The 27,792-nt window shown below is 44.2% G+C and overlaps 1 protein-coding gene across 7 annotated transcripts in view; it reads right to left on the bottom strand.

Moving 5' to 3' along the window:
* The window catches only part of HIC2 (HIC ZBTB transcriptional repressor 2), an 82,300-nt gene extending 55,047 nt beyond the window's left edge, over positions 1-27,253 (bottom strand). For 4 of the 7 annotated variants that reach the window (XM_080374238.1, XM_080374237.1, XM_080374232.1 and 1 more), the window contains exon 1: positions 3,286-7,852. The gene's annotated coding sequence lies outside the window, so the exon portion shown is untranslated. Of the gene's footprint in view, positions 1-3,285; positions 7,853-26,892 lie in introns of those variants that run through there. The other 3 variants (XM_080374234.1, XM_080374239.1, XM_080374233.1) reach the window with 2 other exon arrangements.
* Between the last annotated feature and the right edge of the window lie 539 nt (positions 27,254-27,792).

Genomic DNA, 27,792 nt, shown 5'->3' with positions numbered 1-27,792 from the left:
CAACTGGCATTTGAAACAGAATGGGAATTCAGGGTGCACTTGGCATTTCAGCTTTAAATTTTAAAATAAACAAGGCAAAACTGAACTGTATCAAAGGCAAATGGCTTATGGGCAGCTCAGACTTGTCCTAGACTTTCAAGCCAGTCATTTCCCATAAATACTCATAATTTTAAACATAAGAAAGGGGGAGAGGAGACAAAACAGAGTCAACTGCTTACTGCCTTTCTGATTCAGAGTCCTCAGCAGATGTAAGACAGAAAATTATTCTAGGAAAAAGTTCCTTTTTATGCATCTGGGCCAGCCCCCAAAATTTTTACCAGAGGGGAAGAAGAGGGCAAGAACTAAACTGCGAACTTGTCCGCACCCTATCAGGAATTCACCCATTTTTCACCTCCCACAGGTATCATTAACATGCTACTGAGAGCAGAAAAAAAAGCAGCTAAGATCAAACACAAGCTAGTAACAAAGCTCTTCCTCTTGTCATCCTGCGATGGGCCAGAATTTCTGGCTGAAGCTGGTCTTTTCCTGAAAGGCTGGGTTAGTTCAGAGTCCCTTTTAAAAGAAGTGCCACACTATGAACGTGCTACAGCTGCGACACAGAAAGTGCAGGAGGCAGGAAGTCTGACGTTCACACCAACCTCAGCCCCTTCACTCACACCTCTTTTCAAATAGCTTTAGCACATGGAGCCCATATTTTCACATTCTCAGAACTAGCTTTATCTATCACATTGCAAGTTTAAGAGAATTTTTTTAAGTTGTACAAGTCCCTCTTTCCACATTCAAAGACCCGCTCCACTGAGAGAAACTTTTAAATTGTTTTTATAAACTGTTCTCCTCTCTGATTTGTGCAATAGGTTGCTACACTCCCTTTTTATATAATATATATAATTAAAAAAAAACTAAAATACAGATTGAAATACCATACCAACTGTTGTCACAGTCCAAAAATGTCCGGATTTTCAAACTTAAGTCCACCCCTGTGTAAAAGGGCCACACACATGTAGGTGTCAATCAGACTTGGTGGCAAAACAGAGGGACCCAGGCTGAGATTTCAGAATGGCACAGACTTTCCTGGACAGAAAGAAAGTGCCAGTCCTCACCCATCTGGAATAATTTCTGCATTTTTCAATGCAGACTTTTGGAATTTGGCCTCAAGATGCCGGGTGCTTGATTTCTGCATCTCCTGCTTTGCAGTGTTTGGTGATAGAAGCAGAAAGAGAGGGAAATAAAGAAAAATGTATTATTTACAAGGCTACACCATAATTACACCTAATATTACCATTGTGACTGTTTTTGCAGGCAACTCAAGAGGTCTGTTCTGTGCCCAGAAATTCTATAGCTGATCCTGTGCATTTTTATTCCATTCTTTTAAAACAACATTATCTCCCTTCCCCTCCTCTCAGCACCAGGATTAAAATAAAATAACAAAGTATTTGTGGGAAGTGGCAAACAAATGGGTAGTAAAGCCTGGAGACTGCCTGGCAGCAGAAAGCCACATGCAGAAATTAGCTATGGCAAGTAACTGAGGACAACAAAACCCAGCATTGTCCAGTGTTTGGACACTCAGCAAAAGACTGATGATTGAGTGGAAAGAGCCAACCCCACATGATACTGCAAGGTCTCAAGTACTATTTTGAATCAGGTAAACTAATACCTCCTGTACCTGTTCCAAACCACACAGTAATATATGGTCTCTGTTTCTACAAAGTCTGCTGGCTGCCCTCTTCGAAGTAGCATCTGTCTTGAGGAAGACCTTGTATTTTCTCTTGGTCTCTGAAAAAGGATCCCAAACAAGTGGCAGGGACACATGGTTTTGGAAGCCCTTGCATGTTTATCTTTACTGATAAGCCTGCAATCTTTGCTGCAAGCACATCAGCATGTGTCTGCAGCAAAACCTTATTCCAGTCAATGCCTTCCTTGGAACAGGCTTCCTCAGAATTGGGCGATGCATTTAACCCCTTAGCAGGCAATCTAAAGAGGCCTTGTTGTAGAAGACTTATTTTTCCTGCTCAAAGATGCATTGTTTTCATACATCTTTAAAAAACAAGCAAGTAAGCTAACCCTGCTTTGAGACGGCAGCAGTACAGATTATATACCTATGCAGACAGTATCAGGGGAATTTATCTTAAGAGAATTCCTTCTCCCCAAACTGCCTCTGCTTCTCTGCTCATCAAAAGTATTGTCCATTTAAATTAAAAGGATGCAGCTAACTAAATTGCAGGTTGAACACATGAAAATTCATTAAAAGGACTTGTTGAAATTATTCTGTCTGATTGATTTGAGACTTTCAGCAGGAGCTATTTGGATTCCTAGAACTGGAGAATCATAATTCTAAGACATCTGATCCTTTTCTAGTAGGTTAACTAAACCTGCTCATGCAGCTTTGTTAATACTTGAATCCTCAGTTCACACACACACATGCATGCCAAGGGCAAATATCCAGAAAGTCACTAGGGATCTCCCAAAGCTGACATGCCAAGAGCTTGGACAGCCTGAAAATTACAAACAAGTGGCTTTGTCTGACAGCAGGTTCCATTTTTTTCCTCCCACTTGCTCTTTCCCCATCTCCTTCCTACACCCCTGAGTCAACCTTCACCAGGCGAGTTTCAGTTAAGCATGTGCTTTGCCAGAGGTGTTTTTAAATTATGTTTTTAATAGTTTATTTATAGTACACACGCACAGTGCATGATGCTTTCAGGGCTTCTGGAGACTTCAGCATGTCACGCATGACTTTGCCAGGTGGAAGGAACATGAATTCATCAACTGACCCATAGAAAACCACCTCCCCTGTGTCTATGGAGTAAAAGGAAAAGTATCTCCTACCCATTCTTCATAACATCCATGATCAACATACTGGAAATTCTAACTGAAAAATTTTAGAGGAAGCCAGATGATCCCCTCCAGCTGATCTTTTGGCAAAACCAGCAGCCCATGAGACAATGCAGCAATTCTATGTACAATTTCCCAGTAGGACAAGAGTCAGAAAACAGTCTAATAAACTGAACTAGGTGAAACTTGCAGGCAAAGTGCACATGGTCCAGCACTCTGGCAAGCAGTAAGTTTCATTAAGCTGTGTTTGTCCTAAATGGTTATACTTGACCCATGTGACCGGTTTCTCCTTTCATAAGAAAAGTGTAATATGACCACAAGATCAATTCCAAGCAGAAAAGCATGTATTTCTAGGAGCAAATCTCTGAGCTCAAGTTCTGACCCTAAAAGACATTTGTGCTGATGGTTTGGCTTTCCCATCTATATGCAACACAAGCTAGGTTTAACTGCACAAACCTTTGCTGTCGTAGAGAGATCCCACATTCTGCTTCCTGCTCTGTATCAGGCCTGGGCAGTGAACATCCACTGGACAGGTCTTTCAAATCAAAGGGTATGTTCATGGCTAGTTTTAGGATGAGTTTAACTTTCCCTGTTCTGAAATGACACAAGTTGCTGAAATATTGTTTCCTCAGCTGCACAGAAAATAAAACCAGAGCAAGTTACTCAGAGACCTCAATATTAGGAGGTGGCACAGAGGCGTTCTGAGAGGAGAAGAAAAGGATGTGGTAGACAATTTGCTAATGCCCAGAAACTCTCTCTCTGAAAAAGCTAGCTGCACGCCAGAATGCCTCAGGATAGGGCTGAGTCCATTGCTCTTTCCACAAGAGCAGCTTTTTCTAAATAAAGAGGTCTTTACATGCAGGACTTGGGAAACTTAATTCAGATTAACTAAAGTTGTGAATTTAAAGTGAATTAGCTAAACCACATTATATCTCTGTACAGACACACTCATTCAGTATTAAAAGGAACTTTAATTTGGTTTATCTCATTTTACTGAATTAAGAGCATTTTAATTCTAAGAATGCCCATGTAGGGATTAGTGGGTTGAACAAAGGATGAATTTACATGCTGTGCTGGAGTTGAATGTGGCATAGGAAGCCTCTCCACTTCCACACTAAACTTCATTTCCCTCCCCACTTGAAAATAAGCTAACTAAAATTATAAATGCAATTTTTCTAATTATCCATACCTACAAATCTCAAGCTGCATTAAAAAAACCCTACCTCTGGTTCTGCATTTGCCTTTTGTTTCAATCTGCCATAGCATATGTGGTTTGAAAATGAAAATACCAAAAGGAGAAAGGACATTGATATCACAAAAAATGGGAGAAGACAACAGCACACAGGAAACATTCGTGACATTACTTCACATACAGAAAAGATAGATACCACATTCCAGCCACATCTGTGCAACAGTCTGCTTATGAACCTGGATCTAGATTCGGCCTCCACCATTTCCATGAGCTACTAATCTGACCACCTAACAGAGGGGATAGTTGGCAAGTTTTAGAAGTGAGATTGTTGTGCTGCTCGTAAGTAGCTGGGTCTGTTTCCAGCTTACCTAAGCAGTACAGACCTCTTACAGCTTCATCAAGGGCCATACAACACCACAGCTCAGCTGCTTGCACGGACACAACATTTTTTGGTCAAAAGACTTCAGCAAAAATAATTTCACAGAGGAGAAATGGCAAGTAATGGTAGATTTCAAGCTGTCATTTAGGAAAAGAGAGTTAACCCCTCTGCCTCAGTTTACCTAGGATTGCTGGGAGAGCTTGTGGCAAATCAGAACCATAGGCTATAGAAGTCCAGCTAGCACAAGGGAGACTGACCAGCTGCTGGAAGTTAGAGCAGCCTGGTAACTGTGGTTACTGAGTAGGCTGAACCCAGAAGATCTTCCCCCACGGAATACGTGCTACTTTCCATGCCACCCCTTTTTGAGTAGGAGAGGAAGGAAAAAAAGGATAAAGAATTTTTATTATAGATATTAAGTAAACAACACTCTGGCTCCAATGCAGTCTTCCATGAGAAGGAAAACCAACTTCTCAAGCAAGTCGAGATTGTTAAACAGGAGACAGATGAAAGCATTGCCTCAAAATGCAGGGAAATCCCAGGCCGGCTGGTTGGGAAAGAATTAGCAATACATAATTAAAAAAGCACTCTCCCCTTCCTCGTCCCTGAGGTGAACACAGGTCCTGCATAATATTGACTTCTGCATCAGCACCAGAGAATGAAGCTATCGCTTGAGGTCTTTCTCATTTCTAGCCAGACCTCTCTCCCTCTTGCTTTCGGTTGCTGGAGGCTATTTCACACCAGTTACCAGCAATGTTCCTATGCAGCAGGACACACTGTTCATATGTGCAGCTTGTGATTAAAGATTTAGCCACTGGAGAACAGCAGGAGGGAGGGAACTAGACAGGAGTTCTTATCTTGACTCGCAATAGAAGTTCAGTGGTCCCTTACTGGTGGCCTTGATTGAGCACCAGTGGAGCCAGCCCTCCTGCTCTTCTGTTTAGAAGGGAGAAGTAGGGAAGAGGACAGATCACACTTCACAGGACAGAGTAAATCCTGACATTCGGTAATACCACCTGGAACACAATCTCTCAGGATCCTCTCCAGGAAGAGCTACTGAAAGACCAGGGACACCTGCTATATTCATCAGGCCTAACGCACAGGGAAGACGGGAGACACAGCACGAAGCTGTGTACAGCGCAGTAAGACTTCTGCATATGTAGAGGGAGAAGGGACTGAGAGCAGAGGATAGAGGTATGCAAAATGGAACACTACCGAAAAAGCACACAGGCAAACACAGTTTATGCCTTTAGCAGAAGAGACAGGGGCTGCTGACAACAGGCAATCGAGAAAAGCCAGCAGACAATCAAAACTAGCAAACAAAATAAATAGGAGATGTGAATGACAGCTACCCAGAGTGATCGCTGGCCTACAGGCAGTGGTATCAGTGACACACTATGGAGCAACATCACACCTTGCTATCCCTGTCCCTCCAAAAGTTCGAGACTGGGAATCACTCAGAGATGGTGCGCAGTAGTGAGCTGACCTGTGGAGTTCCTTGGTCCCCAATGCAAGAGGTAGGGAGTCAGCCAGAATGTCTGAAGTGCAGGTATGTCGTATGTGATAGAGAATACCCAGCTACACAGAACAGTTGTATAAAGGCTAGAAACTCTCACCTCAGGGCATAAGCCAACCACTAACTTCCTCTATGGGCAAGTTATTCCACAGTTTGTTTTAGGAGTTCTTGTACCTTTCCCTCAAGCATCTGGTGTTTGCCTGTCTTGGAAAAAGGATGCCAGACTAGACAGACAGAACATGGCTTCGTTCTGGTATGGCAATTACTGCATTCCACCCTGGAAGGGGGAGAACACACTGGGGAAAGCAAGAAATGTTAGATGGCAAGTTCCAATAACACACAGCCCCATTAAATAGCTTTCTCTCTCCATCTGGCCCTGCGCAGTCATGGCAGCAGAGCACCAGAAGTGCACAGCAGCATAACTTGGCCCTTTGCATTCTCAGAGAGTCCTGTGTTCCACTGCAGAATTTTGGAGCAAAGCTGAGCAGGGCTTGGCTCTCACCCTGGAAGTCCTCAGCATGCAAGAAGCAGGATGGTCCCATGCAAGTAAATGTGTTAGAAGACCAGGGGACAGAGCAGATTGCAGTCTGCAGCCCAAGTTAATACAAAATGCAGTATTTTAGAAAAAACAGATCTCATTAGATGCAATAATCCCTCAGCATCAGGCTAAATCAGTCATTGTCCTGTAGGATCTGTGCCTCTAGAGCTAAAAAAGAAGCAAAACACATCAAAGTTCACCTATAAAACCAGTTTCCTGCAACCTTTGAGTAAGTTAACCCACTTCCAGCAGAATAGTAAATACCTCTATCAGCCTGTGAACTAAGGCCTGGAATATTGTTTATACTTGAAATGGGCATCTGGCAAGGTCTCTTTCTTCCTTCTCTGGAGCCAGAAGGCTCCCAGGCTCCTCAAAACAACTGTAATCTGGGGAAACTTAGACCTGCCTTTCTACCTAAAAATTCTTCTCTCTGTTGACTTCAGCTCTGTGCCAATTCAGCCTTCAGTTCCAGGTCTCCCGGTCTGCGTGTCAGCAGAAATTGCTAGTAGATATCTGTCCAAATGAGCTGCCCAGGCACTATCTCACTTGTGACCTGCTTCATGGATACCCTCTTGAAAGCAGCTGCTGATGCTGATGCTGCTTTTATCCACTGGAGCCCTCATTTCCTTACTGCCCATCTGCTGCAGGGGAGGCAGAGCCACACAGACAAGACACAAATAACTGACAGGGAAGACCTCACCACACCGAACAATAAAAGCCAGGAAATCCAAAGCCTACACCTACCTAATGAATTTGGTTTTTAAAAGCAGAAGAAGAATGTGGATAAGCGAACATGGATACAGTTGAATGACTTATCTAAATTTAGACAAGCGGTATCTAAATAATGCTATTTTAACTTATTACTGTAACAAATACAAGAATTGATTTAATAACCTAATGTTGTTTTTGGACAGTAGAGGTCTGCATCAATGGACCAAGACACTAATTATATTATCTTATCAAATCAGTGTATAATAATAGAACTTCTCTATGCATTGATGGAACTAGGCTTAGCTCTGCATCAGAAAACAATCCCTGAAAGACAGAGAATGAGACAGTGTTTAGCAGGAATTCCTTGTGACTGGGTGCATAGCCATTATTTTCTTTCCTTTTCAAAATATTACTAAGTATTATCTTTAAGGTATTACATGACAAGAAATTTCCTCTCATAATCTTTTATTGCTTGTTATTTAACCTCCCTCTATCTTTCTGAGAGGTAGTCAATATAATTCTACAAAAGACTTAAGTAAAAGGGAAAGAACTACTGGTGCATATGCAGATCCATTCATTGTAAGCCTACAATAAAGCTTTTTCCATCAAGGTACAAGCAAAATGACTTGCTGACATTAACTGGCAAGTACTTTGCATTCATATGGTATCTTTCATCTACAGACTTCAAAGCATCTGACAGGAGGCAGGCAGGCGTTGTTTCTTCATCATCCGTCCAAGGAAGAAGCTGAAGCACAAAGTGGCAACGTCTCCCAGAGAAGGTAAAACCATTAGCAGAAATCTAAATTAACCAATTCCCAGTCCTTAAAAATGAACTACTTTGTTGCCAGGACGAATTGCACGAGCACCAGAGGGCAGAACCACCACTCACCGACACCCTTCTGAGAATTGCTAGGGATTCCTTAAGAATTTAAATTTCATTCATGAGAAACTAAATAAACACGGAACACAAGAATACTCTTCTACACACAGGGAAATGATGGGGATCTGAAACCAATCCAAATCTTAAGTTGTGTAGTGCTCAGAGGAGGAGCACTCCTTGAGTGAACCTGCAGAAGCACAGGTCTTCATTCATGAGGAGAGGAAGGGAAATCCTGCTACATAATCTAGCAAGTGTTTAAATAAACCTGTTCAGATGAAGATCTCTCCTCTCTGGAGAAAAACTAGGACTGTAAGAAAGGTTATGGAAATAAGTTTTAAAATGCCATCTTAAAGAAAGTAAGCCTTGTTTCAGCTCTTCACCTTATTCTTATAGCTGAAGAAATGCTGACTGCCTGGAGCACTCAAATGGCCTGCAGAAACTCCTTTTAAACATAAATAGGGAAAAAGATCCCTGCACAGTGCTATTCTAAAAGAAGTGTATGGATTCCTGTAAGTTTGAAAACAACAAACAAAAGATGATACTGAGGCAATCTCTGGAGCAAACGGTCTTTTAGCATTGGTCAGACAGACTGCAATAGAAATATTTAAAAATGCACTAGTCTAGTTATGAGATCTCTCATGGCCTGTGGAGGGGGATAATATTAGAGGCCACTAAATCCTAAAGTTTATTTTTCTTAAAGTTTTCACTTCAAATAAAGCTTTGTTTTAAAATGTATGGGGCCAACTGTTAGAGCATTGAGGTCCTGGTTATTAGCCAGCTAGAGCCCATGAATTATGTTTAGTGAGAAGTTTATTAGCTCAGTAAACACCATTCCAGTTCCCCTCACCCCTGAGCTGTGGAAGCCAAACCAAGAGATATTCAATGCCATGTTACCTCTAGCACCAGAGCAACCATTATCTGATTACAGGCATTTTATTTTTTGTAAGGAATTTGCTATTGCATCATTTAATACACGGAAGTCTTTAAATTTACCGAGGCAACACACAAAGAGTAAGTAACTGTTTGGTCCTGTTTACCATCTTCTGGAGCAGGAATATTTATTTCCATTTCGTAGCTTTCAGAGTCCAAGCACTGCAGAAATGCAAGCCCTTAAACTCTTAGTAAGGCAGGCACCTGGCAAGGAATTTGAATCACTAGCAACATTAGAGTGAGCAACCACAGGAGCTTTCTGATAAAACCTCCCTCTGGAGCTAGGGCAGAGTACAGGGCAGTAAGAAGTTGCATTTGTTTCCTCTTAATGCCATTTCATCTCAAGGAGACTTATAAAAATAGGGTCCATTCTGTGTTCTGAGAGCAGGTGGCCAGAGGTCAGACTTAGTCCAGTTGGACTTGGATATTGCTCTTTTTAAGATACACAGTCAAGAACAATTTACACCATTATGACCCGATGCGAGAGCCAGCTACAGCTCAGACACAGTCCCGGTAAGATGCACATGCACGCCCAAAATGGAGCTGGGGCAGACTAATGTGGCATTAGCACTGCCTAACCTTGCACCCATTTGTGCACAGCACCAGGAACCCAGAGACCGAAACAGAAGGTAGGCATCTCCAGAACTAGCTAGACTGACATATAGCTGTGCAAATCCAGAAGCAGCTTCTACTTGTGTGGCTGGCTTTGTCCTGGGCACAAAGCTGTTTTATCTGGTTACCTTTCACTGCCATGAGCTAAAGCCTCACACACAGAGAGTAAGCAATGATCAGTCAGTGTGCAGTAACTTGTTTGTGTGCTTGTTGTTCCAGTTCTCTGGAATAGCTAAAATACACCAGAAGACGGTACAGGGACTGTGTCAGTCCTTGAGGCAAGGAAAGTTAATTTAATTGGACGAGTAAGGATGCAAAAAGAGACTGCTGTAATAATAGTAGTCTGTTCTGGTAGCAAAGTGAACTGGAACTGAAGGAATTTAGGTTCTCCTCCTAGTTCTCTCCATCTGTCACATCACCTTGGCATCTTGTCATGTCTCTGCTTCCTTTCTCACCTTTTGCCTATACTGTCCATTTAGACTGTGACATTCTCCAGGAAGAGATTATGCTTGTACAGCGCCCAGTGACAGCCTTAGGGCTCTGCAGTCCCTAAGCCAAACAGTGCTTTTATATAAAGACTTTGCTGTAGACCAATTTACGTAACACCAACTATGAAATCTCATGTTCTCATGTAAATGCTTTCTCTGATGTCCTGAGAGTCACGATGCCAGAATCTGTCCATATGACAAGGAAGAACCTTGGCAGTACAGATCCTTAATGTCCAACCTATCCCACAAGGACATGCCAAGGCCATATCATCACACCCATAACGAAGCACCTCTAGGGAGCAGGCACAGTTAAAATCTTTCCACCCCAGTAGTGGTGAAAGACAAGATACCCTTCTCTTTAAACTTAACCCTCTCCCTTCCAAAGAATGCCTGGAATTTCTACTATTTCCCAGCAGAGACTGGAAGGCAAAGACTTGGCATGGGGCAAGACAGATAAGAGCAGTTGCCTTCTCTAGGTTTTGTTAACTCTGCATAATTGCTTAGGGCATGTGATGGTTAGAGAGAGACACACACATCTGTCAGAGACAGACTACAAATCACTGGTATAATACCAAGCAAACAAAATCTAGTTTACAATGTGGCTGTGGTATATAAAACACCTCTGTAAAACTACAGTATAATTCAACTGCTGCAGGTTTAATTTACAAAGTAATGATATAGTTTTCCCTCTCAAAGACTGCCATTTAGGATCACTAAGATGCTGAATAAAGTCTTCGCTGTCTTCTGGGACACATGGTGAAGATTGATTGTTGTTGGAAGCTTCTCTAAGTAAGCCACATTTAAATACCATGTTTTGCAAAAGGGCCCATATTGTCTTGCATGTGAATTCAAGTTCCTTTACCAGTTTAAAATCTGGGTCAGAGCAATTTGCTTACATTTGGAGTCCTTTTCCAAAATTAATGGTATGTGGGATTTAGAGTTGTAGATACAAGACAACCGGATAAACTGCTGTTATCTGCTCTGCATCATGCACATACCATCTACAGTTTTCCTGCTAAGCTTTGTTCACATGTACAACCCACTTCTTTAGCAGTTGCACATTCAGCATACTAATGATATTATTCTTGGCCATCCTGTTAAACTCACAGTATAAGTTAAATGCACAGTAGGGGGCCCTGCTGGATTCTCAACAGTGTTTAGATGGCTACAGATTATAGCTGGCCAAGGGTGGAAGTTTTGATAAGCAGCCATGAAGTTGAGAGCTTTTCTATTCAAATAGGATGGTGACTAGTGCTGACTCTATCTCTGTCCCTTCTCTGGTGATAACTAGATTACCCAAATGTGCTATGCTTAGGGCTGCATCAGACCACCACTTGGAAGATCCAGTTAGTACTACATACAGCTGCCAAATTGCTTAGATAAATTTCACACAGGGATCACACAGAACAACTATGATGGTTGATGTTTGTTCCACATTGCCATTCAAGGAGGTACTTTTGGATTACTAATAACTTGTATGACTTGGGTGCTGGCTATTTCAGAGATTATTTCATTGTACCTTGACAGGCAGTTGTTAGTTGGATCCTAAGCCCTCAGCACACATGTTTAAGTCTCTCTGATCTGGAAATTTGGGTGGCGTAATATCTGCTCAGGAGTCCCACCCAGAGCTAGGATCCTGCCCAAATTTATTTTGGTGCTTCTTGAAAGACGAGAGACAGAAAGGAAGGAAATAAGAAAGAAGGCCAAAACCACAAAACAAATTTGCAAGTTAAACATACTGACAGAACTGACCTGCAAAGTGGAAAACAATAACAGAGAATTATGATATCCACATTTTCTCATAGTATTCCTCCAGGTACAGAATATCATATTTTCTTAGTACAAGCTACTTTGGAGCGGCAATCAATGAAAGACATTAAGTACAATAAAAATACTGGGTTTAGGATAAAAATGTGGTTCCTACCTATGGGCTTGTAAAGGAAAACTCAGCAGTCTTAACTTCTTGTAGGTAAATTCTGAATTTTCATCCCCTTGTTCATAAGCCAGGCAGAATAAAAATATCCACCTACACTAAACCAAAGGGAGCCACTTGTAACCCAGACACAACCACAACAGACATTCTCAACAGTCCTTGGCTTAATGGAACACTGCTTTGTGGTTATACCCACCACTAGGATTTCGTCTTGCAAGTTCTAGCACATTAAATTTATTCCAGGTCATACATCAAATATAATATTAAAATTTAAGATGGCATTTGAGATTGAGACTTTCTTTTGCAGTGCAAGTAGAAAGAACACAGTTAGGACTGCGGGTGCATGAGCATATTAATACATAAACACAAACTTGTAGCCATCATTCAAGAAAAACAATTGGTCTTTAAGAGGGGAAAAAAGTTGTAAAAAGAATCAATTCCATTAAATAGCTCTATAAATCAATTCCACGAAAAAATCAATGGGAAACTACATCCACAAGGTGCCAAGTAACTCCTACGCATCAGGTGCAACTGTCCGTGACAGTGGCGGTGGCCATGCAGCAGCTCTGTCTGCCGTGGATTCAGACAGCCGAGGGCTGGGACAAGAACCCCCGCAGTGCCCACGCAGGGCAGCTGCCTCCTGCAGCACTTTCTGCCCCACTCGCTCGGGGTGAGCTGCAGGCTGAGGCCTCGGAGGGAAGCAACATCACTCGCTTCCAAGGCTTGCATATCTGTATGACGGAGACAAAACCAGAAGCAGACTCACGCCGCTCCTCGCACAGACCCTTGCCCCCAGACTCAGAGGTGGGCAGTCCCTCTGAAAAGACAGCAGAGGAAAACTGATGTTACTTGTTAGAGCCAGGCATCCCATATGCCCAGGTCTGAAACGAAGCGTGGGTTTGGGATTTTCCAGCAGGCTTTGTGTCATCACACACATCAAGTGTCCCCAAAGGGGAGCTGACTGATGCACAGACATGGGGAAGGTGGCAGAGGAACATTCAGGATGTGGGGCCCAACAGCCACCTGCATGCAGTAAGTCACATACTGGTTAAACAAATAACTTGTTTAAGCATAGGTTCATGAGTTCCATATTGTGTCAGTCTTGACTGTTCAGTGACTCCCCAGTGACTGTGCCAGGCCACTCTCCTCTCACTTTCAAAGTGCAGCTCAGTTGCATTTTCAAATTTATGGGCTATGGATGCCCCTTCAATGACTGGAGAAATCCTTGGGGCTTTCATTTTCTGCTGGCAGCTCTCACATGACTTTAGAAACAAACTCCCTGGGGCTTTTGTTCTGTGTGGCAGAGCAGAGAGGGCACGGAAAATTCTGGCTTTGTTAAAACCTGCAGAAAAATTCATGTCCTGTGTCTTCCCCTTCATGTGCTCCACGTGTGCTGTCATGTCTCTGGGCCTATTATAGACACACGCTATTTAAGAAATTCAGACATAGCATTTTTGCAATGGAAAAACTTGAAGAGTTGGCCTCTGCTATTCAGCACTAGCTACCAAAACCCATTTTTTCCTGTTGTAACTGAATGCCAAACGTAACTGAGTTCAGTTATTCCACACAGGAACACTCATGTCTGGTATTATTCACATATATTTAAAGTAGAGAAAGAGTGCATGTGTGTGTATATAATAAATAATGATCAGTTTAATGAGAAGGCTCAAGACTGTCCATGGCAGGGAACAAGACTACTGCTTCTGTCCAAGGCTCTGCAAGCCAGCTGCAGGAGGGATCTGATCTGCACATTGCATCTTAGCTGTTGAGCCTGCTTTTAGCAATGAGCACCCTCAACCTACTGATTTCAATAGGATTTGAGACCATTTGATATCAAACCTTCCCTCAGTCACAAGTTTGCCCTAGACTTAAGGGCATGCAGTTCTGGAAAGCAAGACTTTGACATAGGCTGGAGGTTTGAGGTCAAGAACAAGTGGGAATTGTACAACCAGAGGCTTCAATCTGACCACTGGTATCTAGCAAGACAAAGCAGCAACACATTCAAGTTTGCCTCTTTTGCAATATTCCTTAGAACTTTATCATGACTCTGCTGCTCCAGAAGAGTTAATCGAACTTTAAAAAGTGTACTGAGGGAAGTGGAAGGACATCCTCAGTAGAACAGCCAGAAGATTTTCCTGCTAGTCACAGCAAACATTCCTCATTTTCCCTGTCCCTAAAAGCATCTGCAATGATACTTATTTACTGGGATACCGGTTTCATACAAATCAGAAAAAAAAAAAATTGTGCCAAGTGGCCTCCAGATATTGTAATAGGAAGGATGTTTGCAGAGAGTTTTGAAACACAGGATCTTATTTTAAAGAGAGTCTTCATGCACAAACAGATGCTACACCACTTGCATGGATGTAACCCTAGGCTATCTGGTGACTCTCTGAAGTTCTGGAGTAGCTTACCATGAAGAAATTACTGTTTCATTTACAAAGGACAGCCCAAAACATGGTGCAAAGTTTGTGTGGAGAGAGACAGAGAAAACAGATAGGAATAGGCACAGCCCAGAGAATGAAGAGATTACAGTGATACGGCAAATATGTAGAAATTGTTGGAAAAAGCAAATATGTGCACAACTAGGGATTCCGGAGGAAGCAAAGAATCCAACAGGTTAGACAACCAAAGCATAAATAGAAATAAGCAGATACTGTGGACTAAGAGTTGAAGCCAGCACAGGGATCTGAAGTGTCAACTTGCATTTATAGAACTATCATGGTTAAAATCATACAGCAAATTGCGTAATAGACAGATGAGATGAACTGAAAGATTAGTCTATGGAAATAGACTCAGACAGAGGATGGTAAGGAATATTTTTTTTTAATCCTGCTCCTAAACTCTTCTGTACTCAAGGAAAAAATCTTAAATCCCATTTCCTGCCACTATAAGGCTAAAAAGTTAACACCATATTTCATAACGGTTAACATGAAAGAGGATTACTGTGCTGACTTGTTCTTAAGGAGCAAATGCATTCTAAAACCTAGATTGGGAAGGAGGTAGATTTCTTTCTGCTAAATCCTCTGACAAGAGGCAGGAGGGTTAAACCATATTTTTCTCTTAAGACTTCTGGGGATGAACAGAACTAAAAGCCTGTTGCCGTCAGTAGAATTGATGTACTCTTCCAGTCAGACTTTTTTTGTTCAGTCATTCACTGCAGAGACTGACTTCATATGAATAATGGTGCTTTTCTTTCCTACTCAGATGAAGTGCTTACACTCTTTTCAATGAAATCAAAATAAATTATTTGTTTCTCTCTTAAACATTAAGTTTTTAAAATAAGTCAGAAAGGTGTTATGAAGAAGATCCAATGACCCGTCAGAAGAAATAACTTTTTAATGCCAGCCGACCAACTGCCTCTTAAGAAAAAGAAAGATTCAACTCCCTGCCTAAGCAGGTATCCCAGCCAGAGCCTTCTCCGACACGGCAGTACTGCAGTCTGGGACTTCACTTTGGCAAAGCCTTTTACAGGGAGAGCACCTAGGCAGTGAGCGTGTGACACACATCCAGTGAGACTCGCAATGTCTTGCCTGTTTTCTCCTGAGCCTCTGAGCTGTGACCTCAAAGCAAATGAATCTGAGAAGAAAATACATTAATCAGGCATTCACTCAGCCAGGCTCAGGACTTTTAAACCAGGGATCTGAATCAGCTCTATTGCCTCCCACTTCTTTCCTGATACAATTAGTCAGCATCTGCCCTGGCAGCCAACCCGCTGCCTCTCGGAGGGGGGGGACAGGCAGCTGCAACTCCCTTGCCCACTGCCTGCTTCCTGACAGGCTGCAGAAAAGTGGGGAACAGCTTACTGAAATCTGCCTGGTGAAGGTTAGCATCCCTTCCCTACGCTCAGGGGAATGAGAGCTCAGAACTGCCACCACATACAGCCGCTTTGATTCCCTGCTCCAGCCCAAGCGCAGGTTCAGACGTGTCCCAGCCACACCTCTCCCCACCTTGGGCCAAGGCCATGCCAGCTTCACACACCTGTTGGAGGCTTCCCCACATTTTAAGGGAATCCCCAGAAGGGGATGTGCAGGTGCTCCGCTGCCTTCAAAGAGTTCAGGCAACAAATCAGCCTGGGAAATTGGACCCACAGTATTCAATGTGGCCCTCTGACCTTTTCCAAAATGTTCTCAGCCCACCAGGCTGGCAGGACTGAACTTAATAGCTAAGCGTTTTGAAAGAAGCATGTGCTTTTAAAATCCAGTTGAATTTTTGCTAGGGAAACTTTACAAAGACACCACTAGTGTATCCACAGGAGTTTTGCAATTCTAGGTTACAGGTGATTACAGCAAATAAACAGGCATGCAAGTCAGGGTCGGAAGTGGGCTTTTACTTAAACCCTGCCTCACCAGGCACTTGAAAAATAAATAAAACCCCCAAGCAGTTCTCTTTTACCCAACAACTATAAGGTTTCAGCCCCACTCCTCAGGCCAGATTGTGCAAGCTCTTGCTCCAGCAGTCACACTGAGTTCAAGCAAAATGCCTGAGTAAGCATTTGCAGAATCTGACCCCCCCCCCCAGTCAGTTATCTGTACTGCACCTATTTGTGCCTTGCATTGCAAGCTCCTTAGCCAGGGACATGGTCTGGAAGTATATTGTCAGCTGCAATGTGCTTTATCTCCATTTATGGCATTAAATCTAATTTTTGGTGCCAAGTGCAGCATTACCCTTACAATGACATCTATTAGAGACAGTTTCCCCTGAAGACTGTGATCTGACCAACAGCCAGTTTGCGCTGTTCGTTTTTTTATTTTATTGCAAAACCACCATGTTCATACTACCTCTCCGCTTCTTTAATTCCAAGCATTTTGTTAAAAAATAGTAAGACAGTCACTGAATTATGGAAATACCACACCCTGGCATTACACTGACTTCACTCAAGATGTGCCATCCTTTCTTCCTTGAAGATTTAAAAAACTGGGAACTGAAAACAAAATTAAAGCAATAAGCGTGACTAATTAGTCTCCAGTAATGTGTAAGTTTAGCAGAGGCAGCCTCGCTTTCCCCATGCCAGTGCAAGCATTCCTGATGGGCACCCGGCCCCTTCCCCCTCCCAAGGCACAGGAGAGGGAGGGGTGGGACAGCAGCATGGCACAGCATGGAGCAGTTCTTATGGAAAAAAAATGTGCAAGTTCCCCTGAAACGCTGCATCCTGCATGCCATAAAGGACAGCTGCTACCTTCTCACTTACAAAAACGTGACCCCAGCCAGTCAATCTACAGAGCTAACGCTGTCAGATACCCTCCCACTCACCACTTCTGATGGTCAGAGCCATTGTAATGAAGCAGCTTCCCCTCCACCTCCAAAGGGGATGAGCTTTGCTTTTGCTCCAAGCAGGTTTAGAGGGGGTGCTTTGGGGTGGTTTGGGGTTGGTTTTTTTGCTTTCCGGTGAGGGTACAACCCAAGCTGTTTTACACAAACACAGAGGTAGCATGGGTTCATGTGTAACCACGGAGGAAGCAAGCACAAATAGGCAAATATTCTGAATAATGTCAGAGTAAATGCACATGGAAACTTGCTTGGACTCACCTGGACTCCTTTCCCCCTTTCTTGTCCAACCAGTTCATGGATGAGGAACATCCCAAGCCTCTGGCATGTGGTATTAGATGCTCTGGGTATTAAGTAGAAAACTACTGATAAGTCTTTTGAAATGGTACAGCTGGCATCGTGTAGCCCACGTCCCACTTCATATGAACTCTCAAAATTTGGAAGGGAGAGGGAGATTTTGTTTATTTATTACAAGTGAAGGAGAGAAACTGGGGTGCTTAATCAGTCATTTGCGTCTACTGGGAGTGGAAGCTGGTTTGTCTGGCTATGACCATGGCTTCTGTTCTGTTAGGGAAGAACCCTTGTGCAGCTTTCGGAAAGTCATATAAACATCTCAACAAAGGTTACATGCAGATGCCAGAGACAGCTGTAAATCACAGATTACTAATAATGAAAGCATTTTGAGATCCTTGGGTGGAAAAGATCTCTTTGCTGGATAGGCAAATATTTTAATTCCATACTCCAGTGATCACTGTCCCAGCAGAACCCTTAAAATGTTTTTTCCTTCCATGACTGTCCCCTGTTGTTAGTTACATCTCCATGCAGCTTTTAAATAACAGCACGATTTCCAATACTGCAGCACTATCAAATGTACTAGTTTTCTCAGCATTTGGTTCCACTTACAAAATACTGAATTATTAGTACAGCATTCCACTTAAAATCCTCTAGCACAATTAACAGGGTGAAATATTAGATAATAGTGGCTACTGCTGCTGTTTACTGTTCATTAAATGCTAATGGGAATTCAGCTCATCTTCAAAATATCATGCCCTCGCACAGGTAGAGATAGAAGGGTACAGACAGATTAAACTATTTTTCCAGAATCAAACAACAAATCAGCAGCAAACAAATTCTTATACTCAACTTCTTGTTTTACCACCGAAACGGAGATTGCCAGAATGAAGATAATGGCTTATAGTCCTCTCTCCTCACTCAGATCACTTTTTCCCTCATTCAGGAGCTAAGAAGTAGCACTACAGCAATTAAACCCACCGCTTACAGGTAGCAGCCAGGAACTGGGAGACCCAGTGCAACTGGGATAAACCAGCTGACCGTAACTACTAAAAAGAGGTCCACACTTGGGGAAATACTCAAGGCATTCCTTCTCCAGGGGCACCACCCATAATAACAGGCCAGCAGTCTCAAACACCTCTGCATCTTGGATGGATATGCAGAACCGCATACATTAAACTACTTTTCTTGGAGTTCACTTAAGAATGCTGCCAGCTTGTAAACAGCAGAGTCGGTTTTGCTGCCAACACAATTTTTTACCTAGAGCAAACGGAAGTGCTTTTCCAAGAATTTCCAAGACTGTTGCGTCATGCGGTACGCTGGCACTGTACCATGCAGCCCAGGGAGGAAAGACAAAAAAATACAAGCTGCTGCTCTGCACATCCTGAAAGGGATTATTTAGAGGAATTTATTTATTCCCAGGAAGAGCCTAGCAGTCCAAAACAGACCTTCAAAAAAACCCCAGTGTTCACTGCAGGGGAATATAGTCTCATTAATATTTTCAATTAATATTTTCAATGCTGTAGCAAAAAGTGAGTAATTTTAATACCTTGCATATTTCAATTTGCATTACAATTTCGAGAGCCTTGTTTGATAAAGTACAGTGGAGACTAAGAAATGTAACATTTCTGAAGGACTGGAAGGCAATCTTCTCTATTCTTCCTCCCCCCCCCCCCCCCGTGGGTTTTGCGTAATACTAAAGTGTTAGTCCTTTGGTGACTTTACCATTTCGAAGCTTTATTAGAAGTATGTGTATGATGACAGCATTTACAGTCCCTTGGTAAGGTCAGGGTCCCATTGTGCAAACTTTTAAATATGATGAGCATTTATAAGATAAATATACAAGGCAAACCAAGGACATTGTCTTCTCCATACTTTAAAGATGAAGAAAACTTAAGTTGCTTAACTTCCTTCATGAGCATAGCATGGAAAATTTAAATCAGTGATAGAAACTGAACACAGAGTTCCCTAGACCACAAGCTCACCCAGAAGAATTAAATGTGTGTATATATCCAACCATTGCACCAATTCCTAACAGTAAGTGTTTATAACCAAATTTTCTGGGTAAAACTTTTCAAGTTGTAAGTTACATTACTTTTAAAACATGCTCAGCCAAATGTCAGTCTGCTGACATCTGAGGAATTACGAGACAACTCTCACTCTCATGCCAAAATTCCTTTTATTCAGCATTTTGGTACTACAGTTCTGGCTATGTACACTTCACAGATGTGCACGCACATTTTATTTTTTAGTGGATCCCCTGCCATTTACAACTTTGGTAAATATTCTTTCTGCCTAGAAGGACATCCACATTTTTCTTTGAAGACTGGTCATAATCATGTCACTAATATCACATTATCAAAGAGCATTTGAACTGACTAGAAAATGAACAAAGAGCCTTTTTCAAGGACTTGAGAAGTTTGATATAAAAAGTTCCACATGAGGATCATTCTGAATACTTTATAAGGGTAAACAGAAACTAGGAATAACAAAGCACCTTACCCTTCCAGGGGTAGGGGGAAAAAACATTAAATAAAACCAGCACAAATTCAAGTCTTACTGCACACTGGCATAATTTCAAACCTTCTTTTAAATAGGTCTTGTTTAAAAAAAGTCGGTCTTCGATTGTGTGTGTTTCTAGTGAAGTTTTGAGGAAAGTCAATCCCTGAACAGAGAAAGCCACTTCTTTATTGTTTCATCCAATCCTGGGCAGTTAACTAACCTTTCGCATCAGTAGCCTCTTGCAAAGGGACAGAGAGGATAGGTTTTTTCCATTTTAGTTCAAAAACTAGTTCTTTCAGACTGCAGAAAGCAACTGAGATTTGAGGAGGGGCAGAAGGGCAGGAAAGCTTACTTCCCTCCAAATTAACACTAGGTGTTAGAGACTAATATCTGCTAGTTCTGAACTCATAAGAGCAGCATAATTAGAAAATAATCAATTCCCTTTTGATCAAAGAACGCTTCCTTTGCTTTGCATTTAAAATGGAGCTGAATAAGAATCACAAAATAAGTCACATAGGAAGGGACCTCAGGAGGTCATCAGAAAGTATTTTGATAAGAAAATGTTTTCCAAATATTTTTATTTAGCATTTCAAAATACTTAGGTTTAGCATTTCATTGAATTTAATGCTATGTAAGAAGTTGCTTGATACATTTCTCAGAAACAATAACATAGTAAATTAATTTTGTTTCTGAATGGCATGTTAAATCATAGCTTGAATGTGTTAAACTCTGTCCTCCTGCTTAACAGAAAATAATACCCAATCTACTTCAATGTAATTTTTGGTTGCACGTCAACATGTTTTAATAGGTATAAACCAGTGAGATCCAGTCTTTCCACTGGAGACTAACTACCACACAGACAAACAAGCAAGCTTTAAAACAAGGTTTCTTGTCGGCTGATTTAAATTCTCAGCTAAAATTGGCAATGCAAATTACTCTATTCTGTTCTTTATCGAACAAGAGAAAAGATTTCCAAACTGTCAAACTGGCTGGTGGCATCTTGACAGCAGATGGAAATGCAGTAAGCGGAGTCCTACATGGCAGTGTCTTTATGTGGCTCCTGGAAAACTGAATCCACGCACTGAATGGTTCTTTATACAACGGGAAATGAGCACACATTTAGGGGAAGGAATCTGCTGTACACCCCTGTCATCTTAAACCAGTCCAGGAATGAATGGGACTAGCCCAGCATGAAAAGCAGAGTAAGGTTGTTTACCATATGAGGCCTCTTCCCCAGTCAATCTGTCATGTATCTCTTTTTAAAAAGTCATAGCAAAAGACTGATTTGAAGACAATTTTATCTTGCATAGTGTTTGGTTCAGTGGGGGAAGGGAGCAGATAGGGCAAACGGATATATTCTTGAAAGCTACCCCCTCTTCCTTCACCCAAGAGACTGAAGGACAGCAAATGCCTCGAGCCAGTGTACTGACACGAAATGCTTTCTGCCTCCCATCCAGAACCTGGGCAAGGACAATGTTGGCAAGTTTTTCTATCCAGTATCTAAAGCTGGAAGAACAAGAGGGAGTTGTTCCTAGTTCCTACATAGATCTCTCAGAACATTTAGCAACAGAAGCAAGAAGTACACCCTGTTTTCAGGGCCATTTTTACTGGGGGAGCAGCCCCTGGTGAAAGTTGTGAACAGAAAACTCCCTGCATTTCTCTAAACTGTTCTTATTGCCAGCTGTATACTAGGACCCTTCCTCTTGAACTTAGCTGGCAGTGCACACGTCTTCCACACTTTCTGCAGGAGACCTCAGCAGTTTGTCTCTTCTACATTAGCAAGAGGTCCAATGCTGAAGGAAGTTTCCCACAGTAGGTCTATTCCCGAACGCCTGCTTGAGGTTTTCAGTTTAAAAGATCGCTCTTTAGCCCCTTCAAATCCACAGTATGCACATCAGAAAATGTGATTACATATGTAATCCTGGATAAACTAGATTCCCCACCCCTTTCCATCAAGTAAAATCAGTAACTAGAATCCCTGTTTAGGATTTGTGATTACTAGGATCATCCTCCACCCTGCCCTGGTCAAACAATACGGGCTCTAGGAAAGCATGAGAGCCATCATTTCAATAATGCAAAACCCTGTTGCTTCCACTCCAGAACAGCTGACTTGAAGTGCATGCTAGACTGTGCTTATTAACAAAAAGAGAAATCTGATCTATAGAAAGAAAACACTATGCGAGGATTAATCCTGGATTGCAGTTTGTGGCCAGCACTGGGCCATCATCCAAACACATATGAAAAAGAACAAAATTTCTCCCACCTGTCACTTACAGCAGGTACAGCTATTGCACTGTTGTAGTCTCCTCCTTACAGCTATTGTTACAACCCATTTTATATCAGCTTAAAATTCAGGACTGACCTCACTGTTTCATTTCTTCCTTGTTTGTGGGAGCCAGCACTGCAGGGTGAATTTTCTTTCCAGGAATTACAAACAAGAAGCGTGAGTAACTTACAAGTTTGGACAGCTAGCTTGTAATACGCGTACGCTTCAAGGAAAGAAACCCAGCTCAAACTGGCATCCTGTTAGAACCTGGAGATGCTAACTGAACGAGAAAATACAATTCTCAGGAATGGTGGGGGTTTTTTACATTGTTTCTGCTGCTTTTGAGAGAAGTAAGTACACTGTCACCGCTGATTAAAAAAGACCTAAACAAACTGATGCAGTTGCTTTGCCAATGAGCTACTGCACAGCAGAGTGAAACCTCTATCGCAATGCATTGTCCTTGCTCCCAATACTACAGCGAGATGAAAACCAATTTAAGCAGCCCTAGTGGTTTAATCACTGGTGTTCAATCCACACCAAACCAAAGGAGAAGTCATCTTTATTTTTTAAAAGATATTCTCCTGCTTATGGTTGGGTCAACGCTCTGTTGTTGCAGCCCCACAGCTGAGCTCTGTTAATTTTTCTCCAAGCCCAGCAGGGTAGGCATGTCCACTGATGCTGAAATGGTCCCCTTTCCCATTGAGCTTTGCCTGTCACAATACAGCCAATATAATGGCTATGTCACAAATGTGATTCTGCTTTCTCCCACTCCAAGACCACATTTGCTGCTGCACTGAAATGATGCTTTGTGGCAATGTTCTTCCCCGGATGTTGTCAGAAACTGCAGTTTCATCCGTACACTTTATCAGTCAGATTTGGTTAGGGCATGGGAAGTGTGGTTCCCTGTAGAGAAAACATGACAACCTCATCATACCAATACCTCTGCCTATCCAGCTATGGTGTGTTCATTGGACTGGATGAGAAGGTTAAATGCTGCCATCAGCACAAAGTTCTGATATGAAGGCAAATGCACCTCGGTTTTCAAACATTATCCAGTTTCCCTACATCTATCAGCAAAGAAGGTAGCAGGAGCTCAGAGAATAGCCACGTACTGTTTTCTACACAAGGTCAAAGGAATGCAAACATACAGTTTACGCTTGGCAGTTCTTAATTACTGTGGGCTGTAAAGATGCTAGAAAACAAGAACTCTCATTGCAAGATCTGCTGTTCACAACTTCAAATTTCATGTTGTGCCACCAATTTTGAGCTGTGGTGGCTGTTTTAGGGAGTTTCAATCCATTACACAGCCAAACTGATTAGCATTAGGTTGTGTTCTAGCTGTTTTAAATGATTAATCAAAATAAATTGAACATGTACCCTCCTGGAATAAGGCCTCTCACCTTCTCTTTCTCTCCTTTCTCCCCCCTTCCTTGTCACACATTGGCTTCTGCCAAACAATTCAGCGCTGACACTACCGTGTATCACGTGATACCAAGTGCTTCAAGCATCTTGTGATACTTATTACTATCTACACATCCATAAGTCATTCCGCCCAGCAACGTATGTGAATACTAACATGAGCTATTTCTTTATGCATTAAAGATTTAGAGCTCTCCCAGATTCTTGGAAGAAGCTTCTCCTCCAAACACTGAAAAATCATCCCTTTTATGTATGTGCATCTCGTCTGCATTTCACATAGATTAGGAAGCATGACATAAGAAAAATCTGCTGTACCTTCGGATTCTCCCATTCCTCCTGCTCACACCCTCACAGCCATGCAAGTCTGCAGCGATTAAGCAATGGATTTTAGACGCAAAAAAGCAAGGCAAGTGTCTTGCACGGGGTTTCCTTACCCATGTTCGAATGGAAAGTAACAAATGTAAGAGGTTGCTTATTCTTAATGCTGATCTCCTCCAGAGCTAAAATGATATGTCAGTAGCAGGTGGCAAGTTTGAAGACCCCCTCTCCCCCTTTTTTTTTTTTTTTTAATAAATATAACAAAAGGCACACGGATCTGACCTAATGGGTCAACCATCAAAAGTTAAACTGATTTAAATAATTAGACCTAGAATGTCAGGCACCACTGCAAATAATTGCTCCTAATGCTTTTAGGATTAGATTGCTAATGAAAAGGCGCAAAAAGGAGGCCACTTGCAGTTGTGGAAATAAGTCAATTTTCTTTCCATATGTCATTTTGCCCGTGTAGATTTGCTGTGAAATCCTAAGGAGTCATTTACAGCTTTCTCTCCAGAGCTGCTGTAGTATATACAATAGTTCTAAGTCATAAAAAAATAGTAATAAGTCATCTTGAAATACTAGTTGTTTATGCGCTGTATTTATCAAGCACAGCAAACATCTGCTCATAGTTCTGACATTTTCCAATGAAAGTGACTATTGCATATTGTTTTCCCCTTTAATTTGTGGAAAAACATGGGAGCCATTCAAATATAAACAGCATTCCGCAATAAATTTAAACCAGTTTTGGTCAAAGGACAGTTTATTAGCAGAATGTAATTTTGATGCTGCTCTTAACTGGTTTCTGGCTGCTCTCTCAGATTTATTCTAACAGCTAAGTAACATCCGGGGCGATTTCGGTAACCGTCTGCTGAAACACTCGGTTGCATATATAATTCATTAATTCGATGTAAAGGCACACATCCGCCCCGCTCGCAGATGCTGAACGCCCAGTTACCCGCCTCCCGAAGCGTCGAGGCAGCCCGAGTTTCCAAAGGCTGCGGATTTCAGCGCAGAAAGTTTCGAGCCCCCAAATCCCCGTGTGTAAATAGCGCCGGCCCGAGCGGGGGGAGCAGCGGCGGGCGGCGGCGGGGCCGGGCGCGGTGGCCGGCGGCCGCCCGGGAGGAGCGCGGCTGGTGGCCGCGATAACGGGGGGCGCGGGGGGCGCGCCGGGGGCCGCCGTGCCCGCTTCCACCTGGGACCGCTGCGAGCACAAGTCAATAATTGACTTCTCCCGCCGGCCCTCGCCCCATACAAAAGGGGCCGGGAGCGGGCGGGGAGCGGGCAGGGCGCTGCGGGCACCGCAGGGGCTCCGCGGGGCTCCGCGGGTCGCGCTCGCCGCAGGGGGCCGCGCACGGCGCAGGGGGCCGCGCACACAGCCTCCCCCCGCTCCCATCCCCCAGCCGGCTCGGCTTGGCTTTTAAATGCAAGCAGAAAAACAAAAAAGCCCGGCTGCCCGCGCCGCCGAGCTGGCACCGGCACCGGCGCGCCTGGCGATGGGAGCCCGGCCCGGCTCCGCGGCGCCGTTCGCCCGGGACCGGGCAACCGCGGGCAGCGACCGGCCCTCCAGCCTCCCTGAATTACAATGTTACGAGCCTCGGCAACAATATTGCCAGCCTGGACTTACAATAATTTTTTTTTTAAAACCGGGTGGACAGCTCTGCGCCTGGCCGGCGGGGCCGGGGAACCGCGCGTTTCCTCCGGGGGCACAAAGCCGGGCGGGCAGGGTCCTGGAGCCCCCGGCCGCGGGAGGGTGCGCGATCTGCGCTCCGTCCGTGGCGTCCGAGACGGAGCCGTAACAAAAGCCAGAGACCCGCAGGGACGAGCAGAGCGAGCGGAGCCGGCGGGTCTTTCCCTCCGCGATCCCGAACGGCCGAGGGGGGCGGCGGGGAAGGGGGGAGCCGGGGCAAAAGTTCACCGCGGTCCCGGTAGGGCAGGGGATGCTCGGTGGGGCAGGGGCCGGCGCTGGGGTTTGGGGGATGCCGGCCTGGCTCGTCGCCTTGCAGCCCCGCGGATGGACTGCGGGGGGGAAGGAGGCGATGCGAGTCCCGGGAGCCCCTTCCCTGCCCTCTCCTCCACAATGCGGCCGGATCCCCAGCACAAACACGCCCCCCGGCACCCCGAGGTTCCGCTCCCTCCTTTGGAGAGAATTAAATAAAAACCACAAAAAAAAACCCCAAAATAAAACACAGCTCACTTTCAGGGGGCGAGCGGGGATGGGGAGAAGGCTCCTGCTCCAGGGCTGTCCACCCGCCCCGCCGGTCACCCCCACGCCGGCCGGCCCCGGCGGGCAGCAGCTGCGGCCCCCCGCCCCGATCCCCCCGCCGCCGGGGAAGGGGCAGCGCACACCCGTGCGCGCACACACACACACGCACACATGCACACACAAATGGCACGGGAGGAGGGGGAAAGTTTCCAGCCGCTTCACCCAAATAACCGACGTTTGCAATCACCAGACAGGCACGGTAGCGAATACACCGTACGCACGCCCCGGCCCCGAAAGCAACGGGGCAGCGCGCCGGGAGAGCGAGGGGAGGGGGCCCGGGGCACGCAGAGAGGGGGGCAAGAGGGAAAAGCAAATGATCTCTATTTTTTCCAATGGAACTACCGCCGGTGCCGGGCACGGCTGCTGCAGGGCAGGAAACAAGGGGACACCCCCGCCACCCCGGCGACTCTCCCGAGTGGACCCTTGCATATGGGCAAATAACCGGGGCTGCAAATAAAGAGCGGGGGAGTGGGGCTGGGCTGCACCGCGGAGCCCGGCAGCGCCCGGCCGCCCGAGCGGGACGCGCGGCCCCGCGCCCCCACCCGCGCCCCGCTCCGCGTTACCTTCTTATTGCATCTGGAGCAGCAGCTTTTCTTCCCCTTCCCCTCTCCTCCTCCTCTCCCTCTCCTGTCCTCTCGGTTTATACCAGCCTGTTCCTCATCTCACAGCCTTCCTCCCAGCGCCATCTTGCAAGCTTGTGACGTTGGGAGCCGCTCACCCCTGACCCACATTTGAATAGAAGCCAAAATGAAAAAAAGGAGAGGAGAGAGCGAGGGAGAGAGGAGAGAAAGAGGGGGAAGAAGAAGAAGAAAGAGCGGAACAAGGAGAGGCAGGGAAAGCAGCAGCAAAGCAAGTGCTGTGCCAGTGTGGAACAGCATCGGCTCCCGCTCCCTTGCCAGCTAGTTAGTAATAAGCAATTTCCTGCTTTTGCAATAAATGTTGCCGCGGCGGGGCTGGGAGAGGGACGGGGAGCCGGGTCATTCCCACCGAGGGACCAGGGCTTCCCCCACCCCAGCCCGCCCCCCCTTCCCTGCCACTCACACCCCGAAAGCCAGCCCGGAGCCCGACCACTACCTCCCGGCGACCCAAATACTGCTGCTCCCTCTCAGGTTGCGAGCAATGAAAAAGGCATTTGTTAAGATTATTTCTCCCATCCCTGATGAGGTCTCAAGTGTGTTAAGAGAAATTATATGGATTATAGCTTGTACATGTATTAGAGTCTGAAATGAGCTTTATACAGAAGTCAAGGAAACATCCTCACATGTAATGCAATTTGCATATTAGCTTTTTATCACTCGTGTCCGTTTGTTAAGGACTGACAGTGCATTTTGCACCATCCAAGGCACAGATGAAGACATGGCCTTTGTGCCCACAGAACCTGTAGAAATCTGAACTTTTGTTTTGTGCTCTTTTTTTTAGTTGTTTACCTATTGGAGGTATATTGAAGGGAAAAGTTACTTGTG

This window comes from Falco punctatus, assembly GCF_963210335.1.
Source record: "Falco punctatus genome assembly, chromosome: 1".
NCBI lineage: Eukaryota > Metazoa > Chordata > Aves > Falconiformes > Falconidae > Falco > Falco punctatus.
The sequence above is the reverse complement of the archived record's forward strand: the minus strand, read 5'-3'. Positions and strand labels throughout refer to the sequence as shown.